The 24,494-nt window shown below is 41.6% G+C and overlaps 1 long non-coding RNA gene across 3 annotated transcripts; it reads right to left on the reverse strand.

Annotated features, from left to right (window-relative positions):
- Nucleotides 1–16,030: 16,030 nt before the first annotated feature.
- LOC309531738 lies at nucleotides 16,031–24,474 on the reverse strand. 3 transcript variants are annotated; one of them, XR_014219404.1, is made up of 5 exons: nucleotides 24,366–24,474; nucleotides 23,679–23,754; nucleotides 23,399–23,539; nucleotides 23,032–23,102; nucleotides 16,031–16,480 (listed from the first exon to the last, which is right to left on the reverse strand). It is a non-coding gene; the product is annotated as an uncharacterized lncRNA (long non-coding RNA). The 3 variants fall into 3 exon arrangements; XR_014219405.1 differs by lacking the exon at nucleotides 16,031–16,480 and having other exon boundaries at nucleotides 22,634–23,102; nucleotides 24,366–24,471; XR_014219406.1 differs by lacking the exons at nucleotides 16,031–16,480; nucleotides 23,679–23,754 and having other exon boundaries at nucleotides 22,634–23,102; nucleotides 24,366–24,418.
- Nucleotides 24,475–24,494: the final 20 nt, after the last annotated feature.

Here is a 24,494-nt window from a genome sequence, read left to right on the forward strand (position 1 = left end):
GGGAGATGGCAAAAGGTTGTTGAGCTTTATTTGTGGAGGATTGCCCAGAGTTTTGTTTGGGGTGGATTACCGAGGGTTGTTGAGTTTTTTTAAGGGGGGAATGCCGCAAATCACTCACGCAGAAGCTGCCAATCGCCCGCCCAATTGCCGCAGCACCAGCCAATCAACACCACCCACTGACGCAGCAACCAATAACACACACAATAGCCTCTAAAAGCCATGGCAGCAACCAATCAAACGTCCTCCCTATGCACTACCCATGTATAAGACAACCACCACTTTTTAGCATGATTTTTAAGGAACAAAATCTAGTCTTGTACATGGAAAAGTACAGTAAATGGAAAAGAAACTTTTTCTCATGTATGCACACATGCACGCGCGCGCGCACAGGAGTGTTTCATTCATTGTGCTCTGTGAATTCTGAAAACTACTATTTCTCTCTCCTTTACACAATAGCTAGCAATGTTTCAAGTTACTGTTGCTGTGAAACCAACAAGATTAAGGTATAACACTTGAACTCCATAAATAAATAAATAAATAAAGAGTTCTCCCTCCACATTTAATAGTAGGAGTTTTGTGAGTTCAAAGCATAAAGACTCTAGTATCCCAAGATACATCAAAGCAAATGAAATGTGTTCTTTGATCTTCAGAACTTACATCTTGCTTATATTATGCAAGCGGATTCTTTAGTAGGGGGAAATGGTCTGTTTGACCAGTGATCACACAGTCGTTTCATGATACCTTTTAATTAGTTAGTTAATTATTTAATTACATGTCTACGCCAGGTTCTCAAACCAACAGGGCATTTAAAGTACTGCACTATAAATTACAGCCATGAAAACCTCAACGAAGTCGAAATCCACTAAAGCAATAAGCAGCAGTAACAGCCAAGGAGCAAAGGACCATGCTATTTCTCCAGTCACTCAAACACCTTTCAAGACGCAAATGTATTGCGTAATCCTCTGCAGCAGCAGAAGGAATGTGGCCAGGTGGGCTCTGTCCTCCAAGTCCGTTCACAATCTACAGTGGGCAGTGTTGCGGCCAGGTATTGGGCCATGCAAGTGATCCAGCAACTGGCAGGTAGGATCATCTGGCTGCTGACTATTAGCCAATGCCAGCAGACCTTGGACGGGTGTTTGCCTGGTGGTGGCCAATAAGAACGCTTGGGCCTGCTCCCAGGAGTCATTAAATTGTGGCCTGCCCGGCCGTCTTCCCTGCTCTTTCATCCCTATTTTCTCTCCCAAACGATGTGGCTAAAATCATAATCTTGCTGTCCCTAACAAGCTGGGAGGAAGAAAGACTTCAATGGGAGGCACAACAGTTTTGCCTTTCTCAATGGTTCAAAGCAGGGCTGAACAAAAATGCCTTTCAAAACATTCTCCCTGCAAAATTAGAAAGCATTTTGACAATTATTTTTGGTAGGAAGGAGAAGGTATAATCCTCCAATAGGTTTTTTCCCCCCTCGGAAAATTCTCTTTTGAGAAATTTCAACTCACTTATCAGAGGACAAATATGCCCTGTCCAAATTTAAATGTATTTTCCATACTCCCTCCCCCCCAAAAAAAATACAATATAACAGACCTATGGCTGAGCACACTGAAAATGGACACAAGATAGAGATGGGATTAAATATCCAGGGTTTATACTGATCGAGGAAGCAACGGGCTGAGAGAGGTAGACTGGAAGGAGGAAAGAGAAAATAAGCCTAATGCTTATTTTAATGATATTAAAGGTAAAGGTAAAGGGACCCCTGACCATTAGGTCCAGTCATGACCGACTCTGGGGTTGCTTTATTGGCCGAGGGAGCCGGCGTACAGCTTCCGGGTCATGTGGCCAGCATGACTAAGCCCTGGCAAACCAGAGCAGCGCATGGAAACACCGTTTACCTTCCCGCTGGTGCGGTACCTATTTATCTACTTGCACTTTGATGTGCTTTTGAACTGCTAGGTTGGCAGGAGCAGGGACCGAGCAACAGGGGCTCACCCCGTAGCGGGGATTCAAACCGCCGACCTTCTGATCGGCAAGTCCTAGGCTCTGTGGTTTAACCCACAGCGCCACCCGCATCCCTTTTAATGATATTACACTAATACTAAACAACTAGGGGCTGGACCCCTGCTCATTCCACTCACCAACCCCTGCCACCCCCCACTATATTAAACCACCAGAGCTTCCCTTCTCACCCCATGCAACAAATAAGATTGCTTTTAACCTTCCCAATCCCATTTCTGAAGCCAATTCTCCCTTCTTTTCAGCAGCTTCACTTTGCACCCATTTCTACCTTCACCTCCATGTCTATGCCTCCTCCTCCTTTTGTGCAATCGCCTTTCCCACAAGCCACCTCCATGCTAACTTCCTGCATCAAATCCAGGATTGTCATGAAGCACTGCAGGTTATCCAATGGGAGCAATTCTCTGACTTCATGCAAATCCAGTACTGTGATGTGGCACTACAAATTCCCCAATGGGGGCTGTGTGATGACAGCCTTACATTTTTATGTATATAGGAAGATACTGAAAATGAATCCACAACTGAACCCAAAATTCACAGATGGCAAAACAGGTAAAGCTATTTCACTAAATATTCTCCAGGGGTGAAGGAGCTCAAAAAAGGGAAACTTTCAAAAACATGTCAGAATATTCTTTCCTGAGAAGAAACTTTCCCAGCTCTAGCTGCAAATGCCTAGAATTGAGCTGGGAACCTTCTGCTGTGAAACATGCACTCTGTCACCGAGCACTGAAATGATATAATTATGGCAAATTAATATGTATGGAGGAGGAAGGAGGATCTGGGCAGCAGGCCACCCCTCTGACCTAAATGCATTCAGTTAAACATCTGCAGAGAAATAATGCATAGCCCCCTGTATGTGCATAGGGCTTTCTCCAGATCACACAGGGGTATCAGTATATAAACGCACATGGGCCCTTCTGCTATGCTCTTTAACTCTCTCAGGAATTTAGGAAGTTGTATTATATGGAGTCACACCATTGGTCCATCTAGTTCAGTATTGCCTCTGCTCACTGGATGCAGCTTTCCAGGGTTTTAGACAGGACCTGTGACCTTCTGAATGAAAAGCCAGTGCTCTGCCACAGAACTTCAGCCCTGCTCTGTAAGTGTTGGGGGTCAAAGTCTCTCTTTCTAGGGCAATGGGGGTGTGCTTGCCCCTTTTCTCCTCTTGGTGCCACTTCGAGTATTCCCTGATAAATCGTATCCTCCCTAAAAGAGGGCACGTGTTGCGGTGAGACCTGCAGACTGATTGTGGGTGGGTCTATTGAATAGCCACAACACCCGATTGGTAGGTCCCTCATTGCTGGAGTTAATCTGGGCAATGGGGTACAGTCTAAATGGACTGAGGGACCTATATAAACCCTTGCACATGTCCCAGAGCTTCCTCTTTCAGCTCGTGCATCGGAACACCTGCCCACCTCTCCCTAATCTTAGGGCATTGTGTCCCTAATTTTAGGGCATGTGTGTCGTCTGTCGTTGGGACAGGGGCATGGCAGGAATTTCCCCCACTTGGCTGTTGCCATTTGGGTTTCGCCTACCACGTAGCAATTCGTCACAACTTGTAAGGTTGCAGATAGGCACTGGTTCAGGTGATAGGGATCGGGGAACGGTCTCGCCATCCCTATGTGAAGGGCATTCCATTAAAGGAATCCAGGGACTCAACTTGGTTTGGTCAACTTGGTTGTGCCCATGCCTGAGTCCAGGGGAGCATCTGGGAAGTGAACAGAGTCTGTTCCCAGGCTTTTCACCTGCCTCAGGTGTTCACCCTTGGCTGACCTATGATAGAGCTCTGGGTCAGCGCTACCTGCAAGGGTTCAGGGAGCTAGTCGAACCAGAGCCTATGCAACCACTCACTTTTCTGTAATCAATAAAGTTGTAGCCTAAATTCTGCCAAAAACCAAAACTAAAATTTGAGTCAAACGTGTCTTTATTTAGGGGGGAGGTCTCTGGGTCTGAACACGCAAATGAGTGAAAAGGGGGGGGGTGCATTTCGAGCACTGCAAAAACTCCTTCCTCAAATTTCCCTCAGTACTTCCCCCAGCTGTGAAGATGAACCAAAAAACTGAACACCACACTCTCAGGAAGTTTCTCAAAAATGCTCCTCATACAAAAGGTCAGGGTGTTTTTATGTCTGGTCTACAATGGAAAATAATAAACTATAACAGATTTATGCATGCATGCAATCTGTCAAAGGGTTGTGTGCACTGACCGTGCTCTTATTAAACTGCTTATGGGGTAAGAAAACAATGGAAGGGGAGACTTTCCTGCTACATGGAAAAAAATGTAAAATTCTTCAGCATTTGCAGAAATTCATGGAGGAATTCTGAAAGGTGGAAGCAACGTGGGAATCAGATTCTAAGCACTACACTGAAATAAAATGAGGAAAATCACAACTTTTCTTTCTCTTTTTTGCTCACAGCTTACAAACCGAGAAAGAACTGCAATTCACCACATACATTATTCACTGGAAATTATTTAGCTTGGCTCTGTTGGGTGAGTCATGCTTAGGCTGAGTGGAAGGTTCTGAGCACTCTAGGAAGCATATAAATTATTTGAACTCAATGTAAAATTCATGGATTTATTCTCTTTCTCACCTAACTTCTCCCCAAAATCTCCGAGATTCATTGACTTCAGATCTGTAGGCTAGCATATCTGATGCAACAGCATCAGAGTTATCTTCCTGTGTATTTTGTATGTATGTATGTATGTATGCATGCATATAGGGATATAAAATCCTGCCAAATGTGACTACATTAAAAATTTACACTGGTGAAGGTGGTGGAATTTCTAATCGGATGTTATCATACAACAAACTGGTTGTAGAAAAGAGAAATGATTCCTGGGGATTTTTACCATGGCAACTGGGGATAGTCTGCTCTTATAAGAAATCAGCACCCCTTCATTGCGCTGGCAAAATGCTTTCTAAGGCCTGTGTAAACATCAAACTAACTTGGGTCCCATCAAGCAAAACACAACCTACCAGCCATATATTATAGCCTAGACAGCAAAAACAAGAGGTTTAGTGAACTCACTAGCTAGATAAATTTGTTCACTAAAGTTTGTTAAAGATTGAAACCTAGCCATCTCCCCCTCCCCCGCCATTTTCCTAAATAATTGTGAAAACCCTTTTTGTTTATCCTTTAATAAATTCTCTTGAGAGGCCCATACACTTTTATTTTTGTGTCCATGAAAGTAATTGACCTTGTGCAACAACTTCTCCTCATGCAACAAAACATCCCCTCCTTCTCCTCTCCCTGCTTGAGGGTTCCCCCGTCCCAGCCCTCCACAACATTTTGAGCAGGGCATAGGAGGAGGCGTGGGATAATAAATTTGGTTTCACAACTGGATATTGTTCTGCAAGCATAATGGCTTTGTTATATACAACTCTTAGAGATTATTTTTTATTTTAAACTCACTTTTAAATATCATTAGCACACCCCCTATTGTTTTCCTTGCTGCAATTGTGCAACAATAGATAATGCCTTTCTCTCCCCGAAAACCCAATTGGTTCTATCTGTAATGATTTATCAGCAAATTGTAAAGACATATTTATTTCACCAAGCCTTTGGGATGATGTAAGTGTTGTTCCCCTGCCATGAGTATGTGTTCTGGTGCTTCTATTTTTTGCTCTTTTTTATCATGGCATGTTCATATTATTTTATATTGCATTGTTTTAATAATTTTAAGCTACCTCGGTGATTAACTTGGTTGAATCTACTGGTATGTAGATAAATGAGCAAATCTCTTAAGAATGTGATCAAGAGTTGGTTATGTTCTGTTTATTTATATAATTTCTATGCCACTTCACATTTGGCTCTTTTGGATAAAATATATTTTTTTTGTGAACACTTTCCCCACACTGAAACTGCATTGCAAAATCCAGAGAAGTGCATAATTTGAGTACATGCTGTGTTCCAATCTGCAAGCACATTTGGGAGTGTTGAATCAGATCGATCCACCATGGTGGTGGGGGGGAGGGAGAGAAATTAAACAAATTCAACCCCCATCCCTGCCATATATGGTGGTCCACACAAAACTAGATATTGAATTTTCCTGTCCTACTGAATAGAACTGGGAAAACAAGAGTCCTAGCATGCATCTGGCAGAGTCACCAATGCCATGGTCACACCGTACATTATCTCACTGTGATATCCCTTTAAACAGTCATGCCTTCCCTCTAAAAAATTATGAGTGCTGCCGTTGGTTAAGCGTGCTGAGACTTGTTAGGGCACTGCTATTCCATTTCCAGAGCTACAGTTCCCAGAGCGGTTTAACAAGCAACACCTCGTCACATGGAATTCTGGGAACTGTAGTTCTGCAGGAGGAATAGGGTCTCTTAACAACTCTCAGCTCCCAGAATTATTTAGGAGAAGCCATGACTGTTTAAGGTGGCCTCCTAGTGCTTTAAATACCTGGCTTGAATGTGGCCCAAGGTGTGCAGGCCTGTTTCATTTCTTGTTTAATGGCTGCCCTAATGTTCCACATTGCATTACTTCAATTTATCCTAATTTAAAACTAAAGTGCCCTTCTTAAGGTGAGGGTGTTTTGGTTTGTTTATTTGTTTTCTTAAAGACATACGTGATGACTGTTTGATTTTGCAAAGTCCTTCCTTATGTACGGCATCATTACTGCCACTTGGCTTGTCAGGCCTTTCTTGAAAATGAAACTCTGACTCAACAACTTTGCCCTTGGTTAAATAAATAAACCGTAACTGTAGTTGTAACATCATTATCAGAGTACGAACCTGAAGGTCTGCTTAGGATTTATTAGGGCTACACGGCCATTACCAATGCTACTTAAACTTTATTGCATTCACCTTGCTGCCTAACAGCATGTGTGCTGCTCTTGTGTCGTTGGGAGAAGACTCAGCAACTCCTCCAGTTCTGGTCAAATACAGCTTTCTCCTGTACTGCCCACTCCAGCCTTTGTGCTTTGCTGAGCTTATCGTGCCTTCTCCTTTTATAAAAGGGTGCCATATGTGGATTTTTTGGGTGAGGCAAAACCCACGGCAACATTCAGAAGTTTGCCCTTCTTTAGTACAGTGGTACCTTGGGGACGCAGGTGGTGCTGTGGTCCAAACCACAGAGCCTAGGGCTTGCCGGTCAGAAGGTCGCAGTTCAAATCTCTGCAACGGGGTGAGCACCCATTGCTTGGTCCCTGCTCCTGCCCACCTAGCAGTTCAAAGGCATGAAGTGCAAATAGATAAATAGGTCTCCGGCGGAGAGGTAAACGGCATTTCCGTGTGCTGCTCTGGTTTGCCAGAAGTGGCTCCGTCATGCTGGCCACATGACCTGGAAAAACTGTCTGCAGACAAACACTGGCTCCCTCGGCCTATAGAGCCAGATGAGCGCACAACCCCAGAGTCGTCCGCGACTGGACCTAATGGTCAGGGGTATCTTTACCTTTACCTTGGTTTACAACCATAATCCATTCCGGAGGTCCATTTGTAAACCAAAACAGGTTGTAACCCAAGGCGCACTTTCACCAATGGGGACTTCCCCAAAAAATTGTTATCCCAAAAAAATGGGTTATAATCCAAAAAAAGTTTGCAAACTGGGACACGCACTTCTGGGTTTGACATGTTTGTAATCCAAAACGTATGCAAACCAAGATGTATACAAACCAAGGTACCACTGTACTGTTGCAAGATATGTGAGGATAACGATATGTGTCCAGGAATCAAGGTCCTCTGTTCTAGCTATGAAACCTTTCCATAATAAATATTTTAAAAATCCAGGACTTTGCACCAAAGTGCTAATGAGCAGCACAGGGCCAGTCTGCAGTGTGGTGCGTGAATCCATAGCTGTCAACTTACAGATTTGAAAATAAGGGACCAGCAGCCTTGAAAATAAGGGACCAGCAGCCAAAATAAGGGACCTGCAGCCTCACCTGTTCCAGGCACTCCAGTCTTCCTGTCCTCCTGCAGTCTGGTCAAATTCATGCTGGTAGCTTCGAGAACACTGTCCAACCAACTTTGTAACCAGAGGGTCAACTGAATAGAATCTGAATCACATGCACCACAAGGCCTATGCAGCCTCAACTTAAGATGGCTCCCCGGCCTGGCTTTGCACTGCAAAGTTTGCAGCAGCACGTGCAACAAAATGGCGTCCAGCATTCAAAACCCCCTCAGCTTGCATTAACTAGCCACACACAAGGCATGCAAGCTCCACCCTCCAGTCATTCTTAGTCCTCTTATTGGGTGAGCAACACAGCCAAGCAACACTGTTGGAGCCTCCCTCCTCCCTGGCCAGCAGGGAGGGAGGGAGAGGAGCTGCTTCATTTGAAATTTAAGGGACATCATTTAAGGGACATCCATCAATAAGGGACAGCAGTGGGACATGGCGCTGGAATAAGGGACTGTCCCTTCAAATAAGGGGCACTTGACAGCTATGCGTGAATCTCAGGTAAGAGTGCGAGTGAGAGAATGGGGTGGTCACTACAAACAGCCTGACTCTACTGAGAGAGCCAAAACAGGCATCTCTGAAGAAGTAACCTCAAGTTTATGAGCAGATGTCAACACTGTGATAAACATTCTGCGCTTGTTCCTAGAAGTGAAAGACGTGACTAGCAAATGCTTTATTTTCAGCTCAAGGCTGAAAGGCACCTGGAAGGATGCATTTATGGGAGCACAAATACTGGAAAGTGTCCTTCACTAAGCTCCACTTTACATTGCTTAAGAACAAGAGCTGCTATTGAAATCTCCATTAGTCAAAAGGTGGCTGGTGAAGCATCTCCTCACAGGCCAGCAGTGCATGGGGGGGGGGATCCCAACTGAGATGCTATTAAGCCATTTCTCACTCTTTCTTCCTTGCCTTCAGCCAGAGTACGGATCAGCCAATCTCTTCCTTTTCATTGCATCTACAGTGGAACCTCGTGCAACGTACCGTCCTCCTTACGAACGCTTCAGGTAACGAGCTCCGCTCACCCGGAGGTAGATGCTCCTGGTAGCGAACTTTGCCCCGGGTTGCGAGCGGAAGTCATGCTCCGGTGGCGCGGAGGCCCCATTAGCTAAAGTGGTACCTCAGGTTAAGAACGGTTTCAGGTTAAGAACAGACCTCCGGAACGAATTAAGTTCGTAACCGGAGATACCACTATATTTGAATATGCATGGTATTTACACAAACCTTGTGCAATAATTAACACGTTTTTATAGGCACGTGTTTTCACCATCTTTTAATCCTGATCTCCCCTTTGATTCAATTCGGCATCCTCCTTGGCTCTCTAACTTTCTTCTCTCCTGTTCCCTCCTTTTTAGGAATCAAATGGAATGCCCTTGAATAAAATTCTGCATTTCCTGCTTTCTCTTCCTCTCCTCCTGACCAGCTAGTGTGCCTCCTTTCTCAATGGGTTTAACCTGATAATTTCTAGTGTAACCAAAGGCCTGTCTTTGAAGATCCGTAAAGGTAAAGGTAAAGACTGGACCATTAGGTCCAGTCGCGGACGACTCTGGGGTTGCGGCACTCATCTCACTTTATTGGTCAAGGGAGCCAACATTTGTCTGCAGACAGTTTTTCCAGGTCATGTGGTCAGCATGGCTAAGCCACTTCTGGCGAACCAGAGCAGCGCACGGAAATGCCGTTTACCTTTCCGCCGGAGCGGTACCTATTTATCTACTTGCACTATGTGCTTTTGAACTGCAGGAGCAGGGACTGAGCAATGGGAGCTCACCCCATTGCGGGGATTCAAACCACCGACCTTCTGATCAGCAAGTCTCAGCTGGTAGAGCAAGAGACTGTTGATCTCAGAGTCATAGGTGCACACCTCATGTTGGGCATAAGATTCTTGCATTGCGGGAGGTTGGACTAGATGACCATTGTTGGCCTACAATTCTACGATTTATTGTTGTTGCACTATTATATAGGTATAGTTTAACCACAGATATCTGAAACTGCATTTTAGGATTTGAAATGGCACATGGACTTGTGGGAATAGACAGTCTGATTCATGGATAATTGCATATAGTGTAAATTCGTAACATCTGAAAATGACTTTTTGCTGTGCAGATTCCTCAAGCATCCCAAAGCAAGACTTGTACAGGCAAGAGGAAATACCCTGCTCATTCTCTTATTCTCTTCGCTGCCAGCCTCACACACTTTGTCTGAACAGAAATATAAATATAGCCTGCATACTGGGGACTTAGAAAAGATGGGTGCCATCGGCATACATCTATGTGTGATATGGAGGCCCAAGAGGGGGTAGTAAGGGGAAAGGGTGGACAGATTCTGTCCACATCCACATCATATATTTAAAGCTCTATGGTACCATTTTAAAATAGCCATGGTTTCCCCCATAGAACTATGGGAGCTGTAGTTTGCTAAGGATGGTACAATGGAAGAGAATGAAAAAAGAGAGATTTGCAAAATTATCTATAGTTTCTATGAACATTTGTGTGTCGCTGTGTGGCAATTAAAGATCAGCAGTCTGCAGATTACTTCTAAGCCTTCCTCATTCAGAGTTTGCTCTCTGTGTGAAATCTTTTCTTCCCGCAAGGAGATGTTCCTCTTTAAGGCCTTGCAAATACATAAAGACCAAATTCAAATTCACTGATTACTGTAATTCACCTGGTGGAGTGACACTTGAATAGGTTTCAGTTTTTAGCATTCCCCCCTCACCTGTAGATTGCTAGTCATTCTACTGTTAAAATACCCCGATGCTATTTAGTGACCTATGATATTTCTATTGTGTTTATTAATCATAGGTGATAAGTGGAAAGACTCATTATCACAAATTACGTTTCTCTCCCAATTGCCTTTGGCAATGAATGCATTTTACATAATTGCCTGATAACTGAGGTTCAATTTTTAATTAATAGAATCCTGTGTAGGATACAGGGCTGTAATTGGGGAAGGACAAGTGGATATAACCACCTCACCTCACTTGGAACAGTGGTTTTTCCCACTGTAAAAATGGGGCGGGGGGTATATATGCATTACAGACACTAACAAAATGGAGGCATGTTTTTAATTGCAAAACATTGTAGCTCCAAAAACAAGGGTTTCCATTTCGAGAATTGGGCCTTAGAATAGGAGAGAGAGAGAGTTATCAGTGCAGTATTGTGCCCCATCCCCGTGCCAGTAATCCATATTCCATCCCTGAGCCCCACCTAGGATCACCTGATTAAAGGAAGGATCCCAAACTCTTAAAATATGATTGTGAGTACTGCAAGGAGTTGACAGGAAGAATGAGTAAACTTAAAAAGGCGATTATTTTTAACAATTGTGTCACTTTAACCTGCCAAACCTACAATGGGTGACTAAGGGCTTGTCCTCATTTCCGCTAGTCCCATGCCTGGGAAACATGGGTTCGAGTGGTTTTCTGTTTGCACTTCAACTTTGCCTGGGAAAACCTGTTCTTTAGTGCTGAATCGAAGCAACCATCAACCCATGGAAAACCCAGTTGACAATTGCTCTGATTCAATGGTGAAGATTGGGTTTTTCCAGAGGGAAAAGGGTGGGACATGTGTAAGGTGGAATCTAGACACATATAAAAAACACGGTGAAAATGCTTTTAAAAAAAAAGTTTTGAAAAATAGATTGAATTTGTCATAGCTCACCATCGCCATCTAGTGTCACATTTGTATAATGCACTTTACAATACACTTTAAATGTTTTATTTGCATCTGTATAGCTGAGACCTAAGTCTGGATGAGCCCTAAATGGTATGTTTCTTCCTAGCCTCCTCAGCTTTTATGGTTATCACCCTTTTCACACATGGTTGTCCTTTTAACAATCCCTCCTTTACCTGTCACCATGCTGATAAGATAAGATTGCCAGGTGCTTAAAGGGCATAAGGGTCAAACAGAAATGTGTATAAGGGTGGGTGTTTTTTTGTGGAGGGGTCTCACAAAACAATTGAAAGTCTGAAAACCTCCACCTTCTATCACTGGATCTCTTTCTAGTTCCACAGTTCTTCCCCTCTATGGTTCTATATCAAGAGCACCAGCATGTATAATACGCCTGAATCCTGCTTGAATTATCTCTCATGGTTGCAGGCACAAATTGGGGAGGGCTCCATAAACTCCCAGCACTCCCAGTGTCCTGTTGTTCAGTTCTTTCAGTTGCAGCCCCTCGACTCCTGTTATGGGTGGAAGAAGTAAAATATGAAGTTGTCCAATTCATTGTTTGTTGCCCTGTCTTATTTTACCCTGTTATTATGAAAAATGCACATCTTTTAAAGCAGGGATGGGAAACCTGTGACCCTCCCAAAAGTTACCAAACTGCAACTCCCAGCATCCCTGATCACTGGCCATACTGGTCAAGGCTCATGGCAGTTGAAGTCCAAGAACATATGGAGGCCTGCAGACTCACCATCCCTGCTTTAAAGTGTTGATTTGAAATTCCAGCCTCTTGAGTAATATTTTATTCATTTTTTATTGAACCTCTTTGATTTGCATTCAACATACAAATTAAAATAATAGAGGAGGATGCTCATGGTTTGTGAAATATACCATGTTTAGGATGATCTGAAGAGCCTTCTCAATGATTCAGATGCCAAGTGAAAAGCAATAACAAGATTTGTTTTACAAAACAGCCCTTGAGCATACGCCACACTTCAATTTGATAAACACTAAAGTATTGCATTCTGTAGTGACACCATTCATGCAGGTATATAATGAGGGTTAAATATCACAATTTTCAGGTTGTCTTTATATATTCATCACCATGTCTGCCATTATATGCTTCAGAGTAATAGCTTTCAAAGCAGAAAATACTATTTTATTTTCCAAACATATCACTTTCAATTGCCTTTTAACATATGGTTACCAGACATCCCCGCTTCCCGGGGACAGTCCTCGGATTTACAAATCTGTCCCCAGGAAAAATCCATCCCTGGAATGTCCCCAGATTTCATTTAATGTCCCCGGATTTATATTTTATTTTTAAATCATTTTTATTAGTTTTTAGCATATTAATTATCATTCATACAACAAAACTTCTCATCTTATACAACATTTTTTATTGTATACACCTCTGATGATTTTCCGTTCTTATCACTTATTATGCATTTCTTAATTTCATATTACCTTTAATTATCTTGACTAACGATCCTCCTCATTGTCTTTTTTGCAATATTTCAAATAATTCACCTTACAAAACTTCTTGCAAACCTACTAGCGTAATCTGATCATTACAATTACTTTTCAAATAGTCCGTAAATTTACTCCAGTCTTCTGAGAATCTCTGGTCCCACAGGTTTCGAATTCTTCCTGTTAGTTTGTCTAATTCTGCATAGTCCATCAATTTCGTCCTCCATTCTTCTTTTGTCGGTAATTCTTCTTTCTTCCAATTTTGTGCCAATAATATTCTTGCTGCCGTCATTGCATATAAAAATAACTTACAATCCTTTCTGTTTATATCATCACCTACAATGCCAAGTAAAAATGCTTCTGGTTTCTTAATAAATGTATATTTCAACATTTTTTTCATCTCATTATATATCACCCGGATTAATATTTTAAGTGTCGTAGATTTATTAGTTGGGAATGAATGTTGCGTGATTGGTTCAACGACACAAGACACATCATATGGGGACTTCCGGCAAGGCAAAATGGCGGGCGACATGGCAGTGAGCAGCTCCTGAAGCCAGCCAGAGCCAACTGCGCTACCAGGCTGGCTCTGGGCTGCTGAGGCTGCCGCTGCCACCACCACTGGCGAGGGGGAACCAGGGACACCTGGCACATCAACTGGGGGAACTGCTGACACGCCCCCCCTTGACCCAAATTGAGCCGAGTGCCCGGCGATTGCCCAGTGGCACTCCAGGGCCAGGAAAACCCCAGAGCCGACGCAGGGAGACATTGGAGAGGAGGAGGAGAAGGAAGAGAGAGAAAGATGAAGGAGAAAAAAGAGGGGGGCCAACCTTGCCACGCCACTGCCACCGCTGCCACTGAGGAGGAGAGGTAGGAGAGCACTGGGAGGGCATGGACACACGGCTGAGCCCAGGCCTGACCCGAGCCTACTCCACGGCAGCTAGTGCTCCAAGAGAGCAGGCCAGGGTCCAGAAGAAGGCCACGCAACAGAGGAGACCACAGAAGAGAAGGTATTACTTATTCATTTTTTTAAAAAAATAACTTTTTAAATAACTTCTTTTTTCTCTTTTTTATTTTTTTTAAAAAAAGGTTCCCCAGATTCTTTGAAAAATATCTGATAACCTTCTTTTAACCTGTCCTGTGCTGGGAAAAATGGTTTCCAGCCCCTGCCTTCATTAAGAATGTGGAGAGGCAGAAGTGAGGTTCTGGTTTGGATTTGCACTGGTGCCCACTGGTTTCACAATGTTCTCTTTCTGTTTCTCTGCAAAAGAAAATAATAATCTAGAAAAGCATTAGGAAGAGTGCCGGATGGATTGCAATGCTGTGTTTGCACCATGCTGACCTTGCAGTTGCCTTCCTCCTCCCCAAATGAGCACCATCACAACCCTCCTGAGAAGTTAGCATCTCCACCATAACGTGCCACCAGCTACTAGTGTTACTGGGTTCTAAGCTATGCAGGCTTTTTTATTATTATTAGAAATTTGAATTCATCATTAATACACATATACAAACATACATTTCATACAATCCTTAAAAATGTTCAAACATACTTACACTCAATCCCACAAATAGTTCCTTTCCCCATCACCATCCACCAACCCTTCACCCCACCTTTGTGTTTGACTTCCAATCTACTCAATTACAATTTCTTTCCACTTCTATTACTTTCTTTCACACACCTTTACCCTAATTTCATACTTCTTTTTCTATTACATGCTGTTTTCCATCTTATTTGATATTTCAGTATTTGAAACAGAACTTGTTTATTCTAATAGGAGTTCTGATTTTTCGATATAATTTTGCACGTATCTTTTAAACACCTTCCAGTCCCTATCGTTCTTTTCTTTTGAAATCCTTCCAATTTCTTCCATTGTTTTGGATATATTGTAATACTCCAATAATTTGGCAAGCCACTCTGTTTTTGTCGGTATTATACCACTTTTCCAGTTTTTCGCAATCAATAGCCTTGCTGCTACTGTTGCGTATAAATATAAGGTCTTATCTTCTTGCTTTAGGCTTCCTGGTACTATTCCCAATAGAAAACCTTCTGGTGTTTTCCTAAATGAGTATCTAAACATTTTTTTTCATTTCATTATATATTATTTCCCAAAATTGTTTGATGTTTAAACAATTCCACCATATATGTATCATAGTACCTTTTCCCATGTTGCATCGCCAGCAGACATCGCTACAGTTTTTATTCATTTTTGCTGTTCTTTCAGGTGTTAAATACCATCTATGTTGCATTTTAAGGTAATTTTCTTTCAGTATGTAACACATGGTGAATTTCATATCTTCTTTCCACAATTTTTCCCATTGTTCAAACATAATATTTTTCCCAATATCTTGCGCCCATTTAATCATTGATGCTTTAACCAATTCATCCTTTGTTTCCCACTCTAAAATCAGATTATACAATTTAGATATATTTTTTGATTTTTCTTGTATTAAATATTTATTGAATTTTGATATTTCTTTTTCAAATCCTAACTTTTTGTCTTTTGCTAATCTATACTTAATTTGAATATATTGGAACCAATCACTAATATGATCTTTAATTTCTGTGTAGTCCTTTAATTCCAATTCTCCGTTTTCTTCCTTTAATACAGTTTTATAGGTAGCCCAATTTTCTTTCATATTTAATTTTTTCACTGCGACAATTTCTGCTGGCGATGCCCACCAGGGAGTTTTCGGTTCTAAGATTCTTTTATACTTCTCCCATATTTTATATATAGATTTTCTGATTATATGCCCTAGGAAGCCTTTATGTACTCTCACTTTTTCATCTATTAAATAGGCATGCCATCCAAATCTTGTCTCTACTCCCTCTAAATCCAATACATCCGAGTCATCTAACTTGATCCATTCCTTTAGCCAGGTCAGACCCACCGCATCGTGATATAACTCCATATCTGGGAGACCAAATCCTCCTCTCTCCTTCTTATCTATCATTATTTTGTGTTTTATTCTTGGCTTTTTCCCTGACCATATGAATGTTTTGAAATCAACAACTGTTACAGACTTCAGTTGCCAAAATCTCCTTTACACAAGGAACTAACGGTAAACCCATAGTAGAGTGAAGTGAAACCTATGCAAGGCGAGTTGGGGGCAGGGGCTATGGTGTTAAAATGTTTTCAAATTTTTAAAAGCAAGGACCTGAGGATGAGAGTCTGTTAACCTTTGCTTTTTTTCAAAATGATCCTTCATTGCTAGTCATTGCTTCTTAGGTAGTTTCTAATGTGTTACTTTCATCACTCTTCTCTCGCTTTATTCTGCCTCCATTTTTTATAAAAAGCCTTTTAGCAGAGACAAAAAGTTAATAGCCACTTATAAAGTCCATCAGCTGCTGAAGTGTCTTCTTAATAATAGCTTTAAAATTGTTAGTATTTCTCGCCTCATTTGGGGGGGGGGGCTTGCCTTTTCCATATTTTTTTTTCTGGGGCATTGCTCCTAAAAAAAATGTAAAAAAATTATGCAGTTGTAGGGAAAGGCTTTACTTCAAAACATCAAAATCAGTATATTTATTTTAAAAGTGAAGCCTCAGCTTTCCTTCCTTCAACTAGTGGCAATAGTAATTGAAACAGCAATTCATTTTCCCTTGTAGAACTGATGGGTGTAAATTGGGCCAATCAGCTCATCTTGCATAAATCTTTGCTGTTTCTTCTTCTTTTCTGTGTAATCTGAAACACAATTATACTTAGTTCAAATGAAACTAAATGTAACTTTAAAGTTGTGGAATGCCAAGGTAGGAAGGAATCACCTTTAACATTCAATTAATTACTTTTCTTTCCAAGAGCTACAAACTATTTATTTAGTTTTCTTCCCACTCAATCTCAAGGGTTGAGCATGGATTACGTTCTGAGTTTCAAGCTTTATTTAATTGAATCAGTGCATTAATTGAAGCTCAGCTGATCCTCACTGGTGCCAAGGAACTCATCTCACTCATTAGGTTACATCTGATTGAAATTGCAATGTAATGCAAAGATTTCACTGTTTTATTTCATTACAGCTTGTCATAACTAGGTTGAAGCCTGCCACCTAAGGAAGTTTTTATTTTCTTGACTTCTAGCCACTGGTTATGTCAGTCACTAGATATTGAAGAATTTTCAGCGGGGGCAGGCAGAGAGTAAGTAGCAAGGACAGGAGAACATTGGGGTTTCAGCAGACGGCAAGAATCTAAATACCTTTTAAATCTATCAATCAATTTTTTATCCTTCCCTTCCTGCCAAAGAAGCTCCAGTCAATGAACAACAAAGCAACAAAACAATACTTAAAAAAAACCAATTAAAACATTAAAAACCTGTCTCACCTTTAATAAATATAAGGCAGTCAAGGGTTTTCCACTCTACCACCATTTAAGAAGTCTTGCTGCCCTTTCAGGTAGTGGCTTGGCTGCCCAGAATGGCCTGTTGGCACCACAGACATTCAGTCAAGCAGTTAAGCTCACCACAGGAAGCAACTGTGGTGTTTACTTGGCAAACAGAAACACAGATGCTATAATCCACACTATTTACAGTTGCTACAAGGCTTTACTCTCTGAGCCCAGAGAGGGTTCTAGTTTACAAAGTCCTTCCTTAGTCCACACAGCAAGTGCAAAGTGCTAAGTTCTGCAGCTGCCTTAGCTCTCTGAGTCCAGAAGTCTTGCAAGTTGTCCAGCATCCCTCAGACAAGCTCTTCACAAAGTATTCCATGCTTTCACAGGGTCATTCCATCAGTCTCCCATCTCCAACAGATTCTGTTGTGCTCCCCGACTATGAATGCTGTAACTGGAGTTCTTTTCTACCCAGTGGTACATGCAGGTTTGCCCAGCAACACAGATAAGACAGCCGCAAAATGCTTGCAGCCGCACTTGGGGGCGGGGGGGACGATGACATTTCTGCCAACTCATTGTGAATTAATTATTTTTCTCACTTTTTCTTTTTTTTTTCCTCAAGAAAAATAGTGTGTGTGTGTGTGTATATATATATATATATATGCTTTCGTAGATTTTCACGGGTACAGGAATGCAGGTTTTGGTGTCTTCGGGTGTCTTCCCGTGTAAGAGTGTAATGTCATTTGTATCTGAGAAACTCATAACAGTTCTATAGCTCATTCTCCCTGAATATCTCACCTAAAACGGCTCACCTTTGTTTTGGAACAATGGGGAATTAAGCAAGTTCTTTCTCCATACTTCCTGCTCTCTCCTCTCTCTCTCTCTCTCTATATATATATATATTCTGTTTTACAATTTAAAATACTCATTTCACATCCTTAAGATATCAATGACTTCCGTTCTTCTCTTTCCATGGTTCATTTTACATATCAGAAATCCTTGCATATTTTACAAAAACTATACCATTCAGTATTCCATTATTGCATCCGTCAAAACTTATTTATACTGTTGAATTTATCTTAATTCTGCCGGCGTTTTGAGCTGTACACAATTATTTCCCGTATATTCAATAAACATTTTTCCCTTTTAAAATAATTTATATTAAGTTTTTGAAAAAAATTATACATATAAAACAAAACCATTTCAAAAATTAAAATACAGAGTTCTTTCAAACCCTTAGACCTCCCTCCCTCCGTCCCTCCATGGGTTCCATCTTTAAGATTAAATTTACTGCATCTTTTACCCTTATCTATCTATTATATACCCCTTCATGGATCACTGCCTTGCCGTGGCGAAGGGGCTTGAATAACTCAGAGAAGCTATGAACTATGCCGAGCAGGGCACCGAAGATGGACACGTCATAGTGGAGAGTTTTGACCAAACGTGATCCACCTGGAGGAGGAACCAGCAAGCCACTCCAGTATCCCTGCCAAGAAAACTCCATGGACAAAGACAACAGGCATATAAAAGTTATGACGCTGGAAGATGAGCCCCTCAGGTCGGAAGGCATCCAACATGCTACTGGGGAAGAGCGGAGGACAAGTACAAGTAGATCCAGAGCTGATGAAGCGGCTGGGCCAAAGCCGAAAGGACGCTCAGTTGCGGATATGCCTGGAAGCGAAAGGAAACTCCAATGCTGTAAAGAAAAATCATAGAATCATAGAATCATAGAGTTGGAAGAGACCACAAGGGCCATCGAGTCCAACCCCGTGCCAAGCAGGAAACACCATCAGATGAAATTTGGGGTGTAGAAAGGGGAGGTTTGGGGGAGTCCGAGAAGTGTTTCCTGCTTGGCAGGGGGGTGGACTCGATGGCCCTTGTGGTCTCTTCCAACTCTATGATTCTATGATTCTAAGTGAGGTTTATGAAAAAAAGGATATGAAATAATACATGTTTGTTTGTCTTTTTATTTGTTTGTATTGTTTATAAAAAACTTGTAAAACCAATAAAAATTTTATAAAAAAAGGAAACACCATCAGAGCACTCTTGACATATGGTTGTCAAGCCTCTGCTTAAAGACCTCCAAAGTAGGAGACTCCACCACACTCCTTGGCAGCAAATTCCACTGTCAAACAGCTCTTACTGTCAGGAAGTTCTTCCTAATGTTTAGGTGGAATCTTCTTTCTTGTAGTTTGGATCCATTGCTCCGTGTCCACTTCTCTGGAGCAACAGAAAACAACCTTTCTCCCTCCTCTATGTGACATCCTTTTATATATTTGAACATGGCTATCATATCACCCCTTAACCTCCTCTTCTCCAGGCTAAACATGCCCAGCTCCCTTAGCCGTTCCTCATAAGGCATCGTTTCCAGGCCTTTGACCATTTTGGTTGCCCTCCTCTGGACACGTTCCAGTTTGTCAGTGTCCTTCTTGAACTGTGGTGCCCAGAACTGGACACAGTTCTCCAGGTGAGGTCTGACCAGAGCAGAATACAGTGGCACTATTACTTCCCTTGATCTAGATGCTATACTCCTATTGATGCAGCCCAGAATTGCATTGGCTTTTTTAGCTGCCGCGTCACACTGTTGGCTCATGTCAAGTTTGTGGTCAACCAAGACTCCTAGATCCTTTTCACATGTACTGCTCTCAAGCCAGGTGTCACCCATCTTGTATTTGTGCCTCTCATTTTTATTTTTTTTTTGGCATATTTTTTTTGCAAATATTGCATAGGAACCTGGAATGTAAGAACCATGAACCTGGGTAAGTTGGATGTGGTCAAAAATGAGATGGCAAGAATAAATATTGACATCCTGGGCATCAGTGAACTAAAATGGACGGGAATAGGCGAATTCAGTTCGGATGAGTATCATATCTTCTACTGTGGGCAAGAAACCCGTAAAAGAAATGGAGTGGCCCTCATAGTCAACAAAAGAGTGGCAAAAGCTGTACTGGGATACAATCTCAAAAATGACAGAATGATCTTGATACGAATCCAAGGCAGACCTTTTAACATCACAGTAATCCAAGTTTATGCACCAACTACTGGTGCTGAAGAAACTGAAATTGACCAATTCTATGAAGACTTACAAGACCTTATAGAAGTGACACCAAAGAAGGATGTTCTTCTCATTATAGGGGATTGGAATGCTAAAGTAGGGAATCAAGAGATAAAAGGAACAACTGGCAAGTTTGGCCTTGGAGATCAAAATGAAGCAGGGCAAAGGCTAATAGAGTTCTGTCAAGAGAACAAGCTGGTCATCACAAACACTCTTTTCCAACAACACAAGAGACGACTCTACACATGGACATCACCAGATGGGCAGCATCGAAATCAGATTGATTATATTCTCTGCAGCCAAAGATGGAGAAGCTCTATACAGTCAGCAAAAACAAGACCTGGAGCTGACTGTGGCTCAGATCATCAGCTTCTTATAGCAAAATTCAAGCTTAAACTGAAGAAAGTAGGAAAAACCACTGGGCCGGTAAGATACAATCTAAATCAAATCCCTTATGAATACACAGTAGGCGTGAGGAACAGGTTTAAGGATTTAGATTCGCTGGACAGAGTGCCTGAAGAACTATGGATGGAGGCTCGCAACATTATACAGGAGGCAGCAACGAAAACCATCCTTTGCAAGAAAGCAAAGTGGCTGTCCAACGAGACCTGACAAATAGCGGGGGAGAGAAGGCGAGGGAGATAGTGAAAGATACAGGAAATTGAATGCAGATTTCCAAAGAATAGCAAGGAGAGATAAGAAGGCCTTCTTAAACGAGCAATGCAAAGAAATAGAGGAAAACGACAGAATGGGAAGAACCAGAGATCTGTTCAAGAAAATTGGAGATATGAAAGGAACATTTTGTACAAAGATTACCATAATAAAGGACAAAAGTGGTAAGGGCCTAAGAGAAGCAGAAGACATAAAGAAGAGGTGGCAAGAATACACAGAGGAATTATACCAGAAGGATATGGATGTCTCGTACACCCCAGCTAGTGTGGTTGCTGACCTTGAGCCAGACATCCTGGAGAGTGAAGTCAAATGGGCCTTAGAAAGCACTGCAAATAACAAGGCCAGTGGAGGTGACAGTATTCCAGCTGAACTATTTAAATTTTTAAAAGATGATGCTGTTAAGGTGCTACACTCAATATGCCAGCAAGTTTGGAAAACTCAGCAGTGGCCAGAGGATTGGAGAAGATCAGTCTACATCCCAATCCCAAAGAAGGGCAGTGCCAAAGAATGCTCCAACTACCGCACAATTGCACTCATTTCACACGCTAGCAAGGTTATGCTTAAAATTTTACAAGGAAGGCTCAAGCAGTATGTGGACTGAGAACTCCCAGAAGTACAAGCTGGATTTAGAAGAGGCAGAGGAACTAGAGACCAAATTGCAAACATGCGCTGGATTATGGAGAAATCTAGAGAGTTCCAGAAAGACATCTACTTCTGCTTCATTGACTATGCAAAAGCCTTTGACTGTGTTGACCACAGCAAACTATGGCAAGTTCTTAAAGAAATGGGAGTGCCTGATCACCTCATCTGTCTCCTGAGAAATCTCTATGTGGGACAAGAAGCTAGAGTTAGAACTGGATATGGAACAACTGATTGGTTCAAAATTGGGAAAGGAGTACGACAAGGCTGTATACTGTCTCCCTGCTTATTTAACTTATATGCAGAATTCATCATGCAAAAGGCTGGGCTGGATGAATCCCTAGCCGGAATTAAGATCGCCGGAAGAAATATCAACAACCTCAGATATGCAGATGACACAACCTTGATGGCAGAAAGTGAGGAGGAATTAAAGAACCTTTTAATGAGGGTGAAAGAGGAGAGTGCAAAATATGGTCTGAAGCTCAACATCAAAAAAACGAAGATCATGGCCACTGGGCCCATCACCTCCTGGCAAATAGAAGGGGAAGAAATGGAGGCAGTGAGAGATTTTACTTTCTTGGGCTCCATGATCACTGCAGATGGTGACAGCAGCCACAAAATTAAAAGACGCCTGCTCCTTGGGAGAAAGGCAATGGCAAACCTAGACAACATATTAAAAAGCAGAGACATCACCTTGCCAACAAAGGTCCGTATAGTAAAAGCTATGGTTTCCCCAGTAGTGATGTATGGAAGTGAAAGCTGGACCATAAAGAAGGCTGATCGCCGAAGAATTGATGCTTTTGAATTATGGTGCTGGAGAAGACTCTTGAGAGTCACATGGACTGCAAGAAGATCAAACCTCTCCATTCTGAAGGAAATCAGCCCTGAGTGCTCACTGGAAGGACTGATCATGAAGCTGAGGCTCCAATACTTTGGCCACCTCATGAGAAGAGAAGACTCCCTGGAAAAGACCCTGAAGTTGGGAAAGATGGAGGGCACAAGGAGAAGGGGACAAGATGGTTGGACAGTGTTCTCGAAGCTACCAGCATGAGTTTGACCAAACTGTGGGAGGCAGTGGAAGACAGGAGTGCCTGGCGTGCTCTGGTCCATGGGGTCATGAAGAGTCGGACACGACTAAACGACTAAACAACAACAAAATCTATTATATAACCATAATTACCATTTTAAATTTCACATTACAAGTGTCTTTACATCCCTGACAAAGTTTTTAACGGTTTACAGTGGTCTTTTAAATAAATTACAAATTTACTCAGTCTTTAGAAATGTCAGTTTTGTCATTTCCTCATACTCCACCAGTTTCACTTGCCATTCTTCTTTGGTTGATACTTCTCCTTCTTTCCATCTCTGGGCTAGTAGCATTCTCGCTGTCGTCACTGCATACATAAAAAGTTTTTTATCTTCTCTTGGGAACTCTTCACCTATTATACCTAGTAAAAAGGCTTCTGGTTTTTTGACAAATAAATTTTTAAATATTTTCTTTAACTCGTTATATATCATTTCTCAGAAAGCCTTTACCAACGTACATGTCCACCACATATGATAGAAAGTGCCCTCTTTCTCTTTACATTTCCAACACATTTTAGAATTTGTTTTGTACATTTTAGCAATTTTCCCAATCTTTTTTAAACATATGTTAAGCCTGCAAGTTGTTCATATTCTACCAACTTACGTTGCCATTTTTCTTTGGTAGGGACCTCGCTTGTTTTCCATCTTCAGGCTGACAAAACACAGACCGCAGTCATTGCATACATAAATAACCTTTTCTGACACCTGGGAATTTCAGTCTGAATTATCCCCAACAGAAAGGACTCTATTTTGGGAGGGAAAGTACATTTAAACATTTTTTTTCAATTCATTATGGATCATTTACCAATACTCTTTTACCCTTTTACAAGTCCACCACGTATGAAAGAATGTTCCCTCCACCTCTTTGCATCTACAACACTTACCTGATTCAGTCCTATACATCTTAGCAAGCCTACTCGGAGTTAAATGCTCCATGTCAATCATTTTCAAGTAGTTCTCCTTCAAAGAATAACATGCTGTAAACTTCAAGTCACTTTTCCAGAGTTTCCCCAGAGGTTAAAATATATATTGTGTCCTATATCTACTGCCTGCCTTTTGTTTCCCAGTCTAATAACAGATTATACATTTTAGACAAAAGTTTCTCTTTGTTTTGTAGAAGTTCTTTTTTGAATTGTGAGCTTTGGTCCAAAAACCCATTTTTTTTCCTATCTTACTTAAACATTTCGTGTAACTGATGATATTGTAACCAGTCCGTAACATGGCTCCTTACATTTTCCATTGATTTCAGTTTGTGCCCCACAGCAATTCCCTGTAAGCTGCCCATTGTTTGTCCATATTAACTGTCTTAATAGTAATAGCCTCGACAGGAGATAGCCATAAAGGTGTTTTCCTTTCCAGCTTTTCTTAATATGGGCTGGTAACTGTTCCTGCACTGGCTGTTCCATGACATTGGCAAAGCTATGTCTTGAATCAGTAGCAAAGCTTTTTAGTATTGATTGACCTTGACCTCAGTTTTTATGGGTACTGGCTGACAAACCAATCTGCAGATCAGATCAAAACTACACCCATATGAAAACTTAATATAGCTCCAAAATAAACCCCTTCATCACCTGCTATGAGCATCCATCATGACAGTGTGTAGACTTGGTCCAACTGTTAGCTATATCAGACTTTGCCAAGACTTGGAGCTTACACTGTTTGTGACATCATGAATGATATCAGGATGTTATGTTTGCATT

This window comes from Podarcis vaucheri (genome assembly GCF_965113315.1).
Source record: "Podarcis vaucheri genome assembly, chromosome: 4".
Classification (NCBI taxonomy): Eukaryota; Metazoa; Chordata; class Lepidosauria; order Squamata; family Lacertidae; genus Podarcis; species Podarcis vaucheri.